Source organism: Ctenopharyngodon idella, chromosome 16, assembly GCF_019924925.1.
Source record: "Ctenopharyngodon idella isolate HZGC_01 chromosome 16, HZGC01, whole genome shotgun sequence".
Classification (NCBI taxonomy): Eukaryota; Metazoa; Chordata; class Actinopteri; order Cypriniformes; family Xenocyprididae; genus Ctenopharyngodon; species Ctenopharyngodon idella.
Genome location: NC_067235.1, coordinates 27285614 through 27294325, shown reverse-complemented (window position 1 = coordinate 27294325; position 8712 = coordinate 27285614).

Sequence of the window (8712 nt, the reverse complement as noted above, 5' to 3'; positions counted from 1 at the left end):
ATGTGTCTTGTGTTTTTAAGAACAAAACCACGTTCTGTGTGATCATCCCCTTAAGCATGTCACTCTGAAAATAATGCAGTCAATTTGCACAGATAGTGAAACTAATGCACTTCTCCTTATCCAAGTGGCTATGCTTTTTAAGGTCATTTCTGATGACTGACATCACAGAGTTTACCCGTATTTTGGCACTGATGTGTGAATGATATCTTGGGTGTGAACAGCACATTTGTTTATTTACCGGAATAGTCATTCTGGTAATTTTACGCTAATATACAGGGATTGCTGTGTGAAAGCGGCTATAGTCATCATAGCACTTCTTATCTATGGCTGTTTTTTAAAAGAACAATTCACCCAAAAATAAAAATTCTGCAATCATTTACTTGCCTTCATGTTTTTTGCATAGGCTAATTTTCTTTCTTCTGTATGTTTTTAATTTTAAAGGCAATTCATAAAAGTATGAAAGATGACTAAAGCTTTCAAGATTCAGAAAGGATGCAAAACACCGTAATGACTCATGCGCCACATTCCAATTCTTCTAAAGTCATTTTATATCTTTGTGTGAGAAACTGACCAAAGTTTTAATTATTCACTGAAAATCTGTCCTAGGTCTCCTTGGCATGTTCATGAGAGCAGTGGTTTTGTGAACGAATCATTCAATAAATCTGTTGATTTGGTTCACAAACCCTGTCTAAGTAATTAGTTCACGACTCAAAGATCCAGTTGCTGTGTTTTACACCTTAATGGAGGTAAACATCAGCCTGCATCTCACACAAAGTTACTGTATGGCTTGAGAAGTCGTGGATTATAGTGCAATAGCCATCACTTTTATGATGCTTATAAGTGCTTTTAAATCCTTTTTTAGAAAAGTAAAGCTTTAGTTATCATTCTGTGTAATTGCATTCAAAATAATGACCAACACAATCTTACAAACTTGTCCTTTTGTGTTCCTTAGAGGAAAGAAAGTCATACAGATTTGGAGCATGAGGGCAAGTACATGATGACAGAATTGTAATTTCTGGGTGAACTTTTCCTTTAAATATCTAATCAAGGTTGTAGCTAAATACGGACATTTTCCGTACAGGAATGACAGATGTTGAGACCCATTATATTGGCTTGCTTGTCCCATGGTCGCAAGCCAATCAAACCGACTTACAGACACAGCAACAATATGTGTCGCTCCTAGCTTTTAATAAGAGTGGGCAAAGGTAGGCAAACAAACTCAAATTGTGTTTGCCCACTCAAAATGAGATCTCAAATTGTCCATCTGAGGATAGCATTGGACATTTGTTTGCCCAGACATTACCCACCAATCTCCAATAACCAGGGTGAAAGTCATCCAATCTGACTACACTCAAAGTTTGAGACACAAATTTAAGAAATATTTATCTGCATGTAGTGGGATTGTTATGGAGGAACGTTGCAGTAGGTTAATTAGATAAACCTCACACCTTAAAAGAACTTTTCCTCTCAAAACAGACACAGAGCCTTTCGAGGATTAGCATGAATTAAATGGGAAGGAAAAGTGGTAAAATTGATTCCTATAAGCCTGGCTTTTTTATTGAGGGATTAAAGAATAATGCAACAGCCAAGCAAAAAGATAACCAGGGATAATGAACTAAAGGTCTTGTGCTTTGTAAAAACTTATGAGGGACGCCTCCTATACTGCCTGTGTTTTAATGAGCATGATTTATTTCTCCTGGAAAGAAAAACATCCAGTATTGACTTGCATAGCAAAGCAAAGCACTTCAAGGTCACACATTTTCCTAAAATCAACAAAATGATATACAATACCTCTCAGATTAAGCGCATAAATGTATCTGTCCCTTTAGCCAGATGTCTTTTTTACTGCACTTCATATTCTCTTAATGAGCACATACAGTGTATCCAAATATAAGAACACTTAAATCTTGTAAATAATACGTAATGCTGAGCTGTGCAGAACCAGATACACTGTCTAGCCAACAGGAAATTGTGTATCAGTGTCAGTGAAATGTGGACGAAGATTTCTGGAGGATGGAACAGAAAGTGTTTAAGATGTCAGGTATCACTCAGACGCCCTTGCTGTAACCCTGCAGCTACTCTTGCTAACAGGCACTCAGAGCAACCGCAGTGTTACTCACAGGTTCAGACTGACTGTGTAAGATCACGCCACTGATGTCACAAATGACATTTGAGGTCTTCCAGAGATGTTGCTAGATTAGGAGAACTTGAGCACACCTAAAAATCTGTTTTATGTGAATTGTTATGCAAATTCTCTTCTTGTTTGCTGAAGGCAGCAGCTGCACTGAGATATCTGTGGGTATTTCACTCTAAATCCCCTTCTCACCAGTAGTTAAAAACTTTAAAGTAAAAGTGTGAGCCTACCTAAGACTGAAATCCTATAATTGGCCCTGTTCCACAGCATCCCATAGATATTTTGAGATGCCAAATAACTGGTATTTTGGTGTTTTACCTTTTGAGAAAACATTGTGATGAAAAGTACTGTTTTCATATAAAAATGGGTTATATCATACCCATTATTTGAAGGTACACTATGTAACTTTTGGCCCTCTAGCGGTTAAAAAAACAAAAGTGCATGCATTTTGCAGAAGAACATTGTTTTGGTTGTGCTTCGGCTCTGCATGACTGTGCGGATGAATATGATTATCCTACCACTCATAAAAGAGATCTCTTAAGAGATATAACCCATTTAGATGGAGAGATCCCAAGCTGACAAGCTGAAGGCATTACTGCAGCTATTCCCATTAATAGACATGGTACTTCCTTACTTCCCTAATAAATTCCAGCAAACACATCTCTACAACAACCATAATGAAATGACCCTTCACAATAGATAATGCTTTACAACGAACTCTGTTAGAGAGCTCCATATGGCAATTTATCTGTTCAATAAAATACCTTACTCACCGGTTGAGTAATAAAAACATCATCACCATGCCACCTTTACAACGTTTCAGTTCTCGCTATCTCTAAAAAGCCAAGAAAATGGTTTAAAAGGTTAGAGATTTAGCGTGCTCCATGTCAACCTTTCTCGCTCGTTGTTACAAATAACCTTCACAACTCCCACATCATCACACATCAAAGTAGCCTGAGCAACTTTTCTCTATTTACAGGTTTCTATTTAAGGCGTGTTTTTGCAGCGTTGAGCAATTTAGCCAATCGCAGACATGTCTGTTGATTTCTTGAACACAATGGCCAATCAGAGGTGTTTAAGTTAGAACCCGCTCAATGTTTTTTTCCAGTGCTGAGTTCTGTACGCTAGCAAATCCTCTCTTTATAACAAAGTGTAGACATTATGTAAATAAATGATTCATTGTGCTGTGTAGACAGATTCATTGATTATAACAGAACTTCGCGAGATCGTGTCATCCCAATGAACTAAGATAGTGACAACTGTGATAAAGGTGATAAAGGGAGCGCTCTTTGCATGCTTTCTAGGCAATATATCAGTTCAGAATTTTAAATGCATCTTTTGTTTTGCTTGACCAGCGGCCACATAATTTCAGGAGTGACAGCCACTAAACTCATGCATTTGAGCGATTATTATTGTTTGCATGATTTTTTCCTCCTTTTTCACAAAATAATTATTTTATGTCTCATTTGATTGGGTGGACCAGCTGTCAATCTGAGTGGGCCAGTGGCACCCTGGCCCTTATGTAGCCTCGCCAAAACCATCCCGCCAAAAAACAAAAAACAAAACGCATTTTGGAAGACGGATTAATGACTCATATAAATGTTAATTTTGAACAAAAAAAGTTACATAGTTTATTATTTAAATAAATATTAATGATTTTCCTCGTATAGATTACCTTATTACATTAACAACAACAACAACAACAACAACAATTCACATTATTAAGAAAAATAAGAGAAATTCCAGTAATTGTTATTTTTTTAATATCAAACATTTAGTATTTAATTATTGAAATAAATAAATATTAAAACCCGAATTCCGGAAATGTTGGGACGTTTTTTTAAATTTGAATAAAATTAAAACTAAAAGACTTTCAAATCAATATTTTATTCACAATAGAACACAGATAACATAACAAATGTTTAAACTGAGAAATTTTGCAATTTTATGCACAAAATGAGCTTACTTCAAATTTGATGCCTGCTACAAGTCTCAAAATAGTTGGGACAGGGGCATGTTTACCACGGTGTAGCATCTCCTCTTCTTTTCAAAACAGACATCGAGGTTATGAGTTTCTGGAGTTTTGGTGTTGGAATTTGCTCCCATTCTTGCCTGATATAGGTTTCCAGCTGCTGAAGAGTTTGTGGTCATCTTTGACATATTTTTTGTTTAATGTTGCAGCAAATGTTCTCTATAGGTGAAAGATCTGGACTGCAGGCAGGCCAATTCAGCACCTGGACTCTTCTACGACGAAGCCAAGCTTTTGTAATAGCTGCAGCATGTGGTTTTGCATTGTCCTGCTGAAATACACAAGGCCTTCCCTAAAAAAAAAAGATGTCATCTGGAGGGGAGCATTTGTTGCTCTAAAACTTTTATATACCTTTCAGCATTCATAGTGGCTTCCAAAACATGCAAAGTTCCCATACTGTATGCACTTATGCATCCCCATACCATCAGAGATGCTGGCTTTTGAACTGAATGCTGATAACATGCTGGAAGGTCTCCCTCCTCTTAAATTTGGACTCGTCTGACCATAGAACACTTTTTCCACTTTGAAACAGTCCATTTTAAATGAGCCTTGGCCCACAGGACACGGCGGCGCTTCTGGACCATGTTCACATATGGCTTCCTTTTTGCATGATAGAGCTTTAGTTGGCATCTGCAGATGGCACGGTGGATTGTGTTTACCGACAGTGGATTCTAGAAGTAATCCTGGGCCCATTTAGTAATGTCATTGACACAATCATGCTGATGAGTGATGCAGTGTCGTCTGAGAGCCCGAAGACCACGGGCATCCAATAAAGGTCTTCGGCCTTGTCCCTTACGCACAGAGATTTCTCCAGTTTCTCTGAATCTTTTGATGATGTTATGCACTTTAGATGATGAGATTTGCAAAGCCTTCGCAATTTGACGTTGAGGAACATTGTTTTTAAAGTATTCCACAATCTTTTTACGCACTCTTTCACAGATTAGAGAGCCTCTGCCCATCTTTACTTCTGAGAGACTCTGCCTCTCTAAGACATCCCTTTTATAGCTAATCATGTTACAGACCTGATATCAATTAACTTAATTAGTTGCTAGATGTTTTCCCAGCTGAATCTTTTCAAAATTTCTTGCATTTTCAGCCATTTATTGCCCTCGTGGCAACTTTTTTGAGACCCTAAAGCAGGGATCAAATTTGAAATTAGCTCATTTAGTGGATAAAAGTGTAAAATTTCTCCCTTTAAACATTTGTTATGTTATCTATGTTCTATTGTGAATAAATTATTGGCTCATGTGATCTGAAAGTCTTTTAGTTTTCCTTTTATTCAAATTTAAAAAACGTCCCAACATTTCCGGAATTCTGGTTGTACGATTCCCCCCTTGCCGTGTTATTTGTATCATAATTAATAATTCAAATGAATAACTATTTAATATTAATTTATAATAAATCATACTTCAAATAGGGCAAATATGTCAAAACATGTCACAATATAGGTCTGATGTGAATGATACTAATGGTTCTCATGTGTCTCGTAACCGATTGCATATGCATATCCACATATTCAAATCACACACATGAGATATGAGAGCTATGAAGGAGGGGAATATTTTCAATAAGTAACAAATTAAGTTTTGGTTTCCCTAAATCCATCACATGGCTTCTAAATACTGGAATATAGCGCACAAGTCATGTAGACTACTTTTACTGTTATTTTGGAGCCTGACAGCACACCATTCACTTTAATTATAAGGAAATGATCAGCATGAACATCCAGCCAAAGATCTCGTGTTTGACAGAAGAAAGAAAATCACGCAGGTTTGGAACAATGGGGATGAGGATGACGACAGACTTTTCACTTTTAGGTGAACAATCACAGTTTGATCCCCACTGCTGGCAGATCACAAGACAACTGTTATTAATTCTATTCATCAGCAGTCTTCAAGGTGTCTCTCACTTTTATCTCTACCTGTCCCTCGTCTGCTTTTTCATGTCTGTATGAAACATCTAGTCATAGGTTGAGAGGATAAGCAGTAATAAACATTTCCAACGTGTGTATAAGGCTAATAAAAATGTTTTGAAATATATAAAAGATAATGAACAATTCATAAAAAGACTCTTTGGACAGAAAAAAAAAACCCTTGAAACCTCCTTTCCTTGCATGATAGCTGATAAAAGAACTGAAATGTGATGCCTTATATATCACTGAAGGAGACCAATCTAATCTGAAACACTCAAATGCCCTCTAGACCCTTTAACCTTCATTCACAGGTGTTGCTGCTGCCCAGTACGAATAAATGATTTGATAAGTTAATGCCCCATTCAGCCATTAAGCTTGTCATCTCAGTTTTAGCTGCATATGATAGTAAAGGGTCTAGACCTTTCCCATTATATAAATGTAAGTAGAGATGGAGAGAACGAGAAAGAGTAGAGCAGAGGGAAAGAGAGAAAGGCACACTGATATTATTGGCCCTGACGTTCCCTTTTGTTTAGTCACATGAAACCATAAGACCGACATAACACCTGAGGAAAAAAGATGCAATAGCAACCAATTATGGCACTGCAACAGCCTGGAAATCGCTCATGACAGTCTTGTCCTGTAGGCATGAGAACTGGAGGAGAGCTTTACTTTTCAATCTCACACAGCGTGATCTATCACATGCTGACAAGGTCTAATGATAAGCAGGCCACAGAAGGAGGATTCCCACACAGAAAATGAGCTCACAATTTTCAATCTAACAAACTGCTTACGAAGAGCTTGTGTGGCCATAACCAAAATGTGTTTTTATACCCAGTAGCTCTGGCTACTTGCACCCACTGCAGCACTTCTTAGAAAATGCTTGCACTTTTACATTGTTACAAAAATGTATTTTAAATAAATACTGCTCTTTTGAACTTTCGATTCATCGGAGTCCTGAAAAAAATCATAGTATCATAGTTTTACACAAAAATATTAATCAGCACAACTGTTTTCAACATTGATTTTTACTAAGAAATGTTTCTTGAGCAGCAAATCAGCATATTAGAATGATTTCTGAAGGATCATGTGACACTGAAGACTGAAGTAATGATGCTGAAAATTCAGCTTTGCAACACAGGAATATTTTACATTTAAAAATATATTATTTTCAATTGTAATATTTCACAATATTACTGTTTTACTATATTTTAAATCAAATAAATGCAGTCTTGGTGAGCATAAGAGATGTAGCCTACTTAAAAAAACAGACTCCAAACTTTTGAACAGTAGTGTAAAATTCAAAATTTACCCTGCCAATCCAGTCAAATGCAAAGCATGCTGGAAACTAAAAAAATCCACTGTCTAGTTTCAGTTAATGCAACATTATTTATTTAGTCATTTAGTCTAACTCATTAGATTAAAGGGTTAGTTCACCCCAAAATGAAATTTCTGTCATTAATTACTCACCCTCATGTCACCCACACCCGTAAGACCTTCGTTCATCTCCGGAACACAAATTAAGATATTTTTGATGAAATCCGAGTTTTTTTTTTTTAATCTCCCATAAAAAGCAACGAAATTACCACATTCAAGGTCCAGAGAAGTAGTAAAGACCGACAGTGTTCATGTGAGCACCCTGACGCATGCGTGCGATGCTGACGCAATAGCCGGCCAATACAGAGTCGCCGTTCGGACAGCGTAGGAGACTGACAGGGTAGAGACGAAACTGTTGAATAAAGTTGTTATTTTTGTTTTGTTTGTGCACACAAAAAGTATTCTACAACATTAAGGTTGAATCACTGTAGTCACATGGACTATTTTAAGTAGTGTTTACTACTTTTCTGAACCTTGAATGTGGTAATTTCGTTGCTTTCTATGGGAGAAACTCTCAGATTTCATCAAAAATATCTTAATTTGTGTCCCGAAGATGAACGAAGGTCTTATGGGTTTGGAACGACATGATGCTGAGTACTTAATGACAGAAATGTCCTTTTTGGGTGAACTAACCCCTTAATAGCAATGAAATTGAGTTGTGACAACACGTTTAAAATTTCTGCTGCATTAGCTCACTGTAATCAAGCAGCAAAAATCTTTAAATGTCGAGTGAAAGTAGTCAAAGCTGGTATTAGTAAACACATTTTGAATAGCAGTTCAATTCAGCCAAGTAGATCAGATTTATATCCCGGTGTAAATTAAATGCGCATACGATCGATTAGTGTAAACAGACCATTAAGACCATAAACTTTTAAAATGTCACATTATAGACACACTCATTTAAACATAATCCAGAACTAATGTAATGTAACAGCAAACCAGCTCATTGCCTGCAAGAGCAAATATCTTCCAAATCTCCAGTACTTCACACAGAAATAAAACAATATCATGTTGGTCAATTTTTGCAATTCATTCAGTTCTGTATTGGGAGGTGGTTAATAATTACATGCTATGTGTTTAGGCTCCGGGCCCCTCAGACAGGTTATTGGAGAAAGACGAATGCAAACAGTGTACAGTATGCAGTGCACACACTCTCTCTCTCAGTAAGAGGAGGCATTACTTATCTTCAGCGTTCCCAGCATTATCATCTCCTCGATGGCATTATGCCTCATTACACTTGGTCAGGGTCTCAGGGTTGATGGG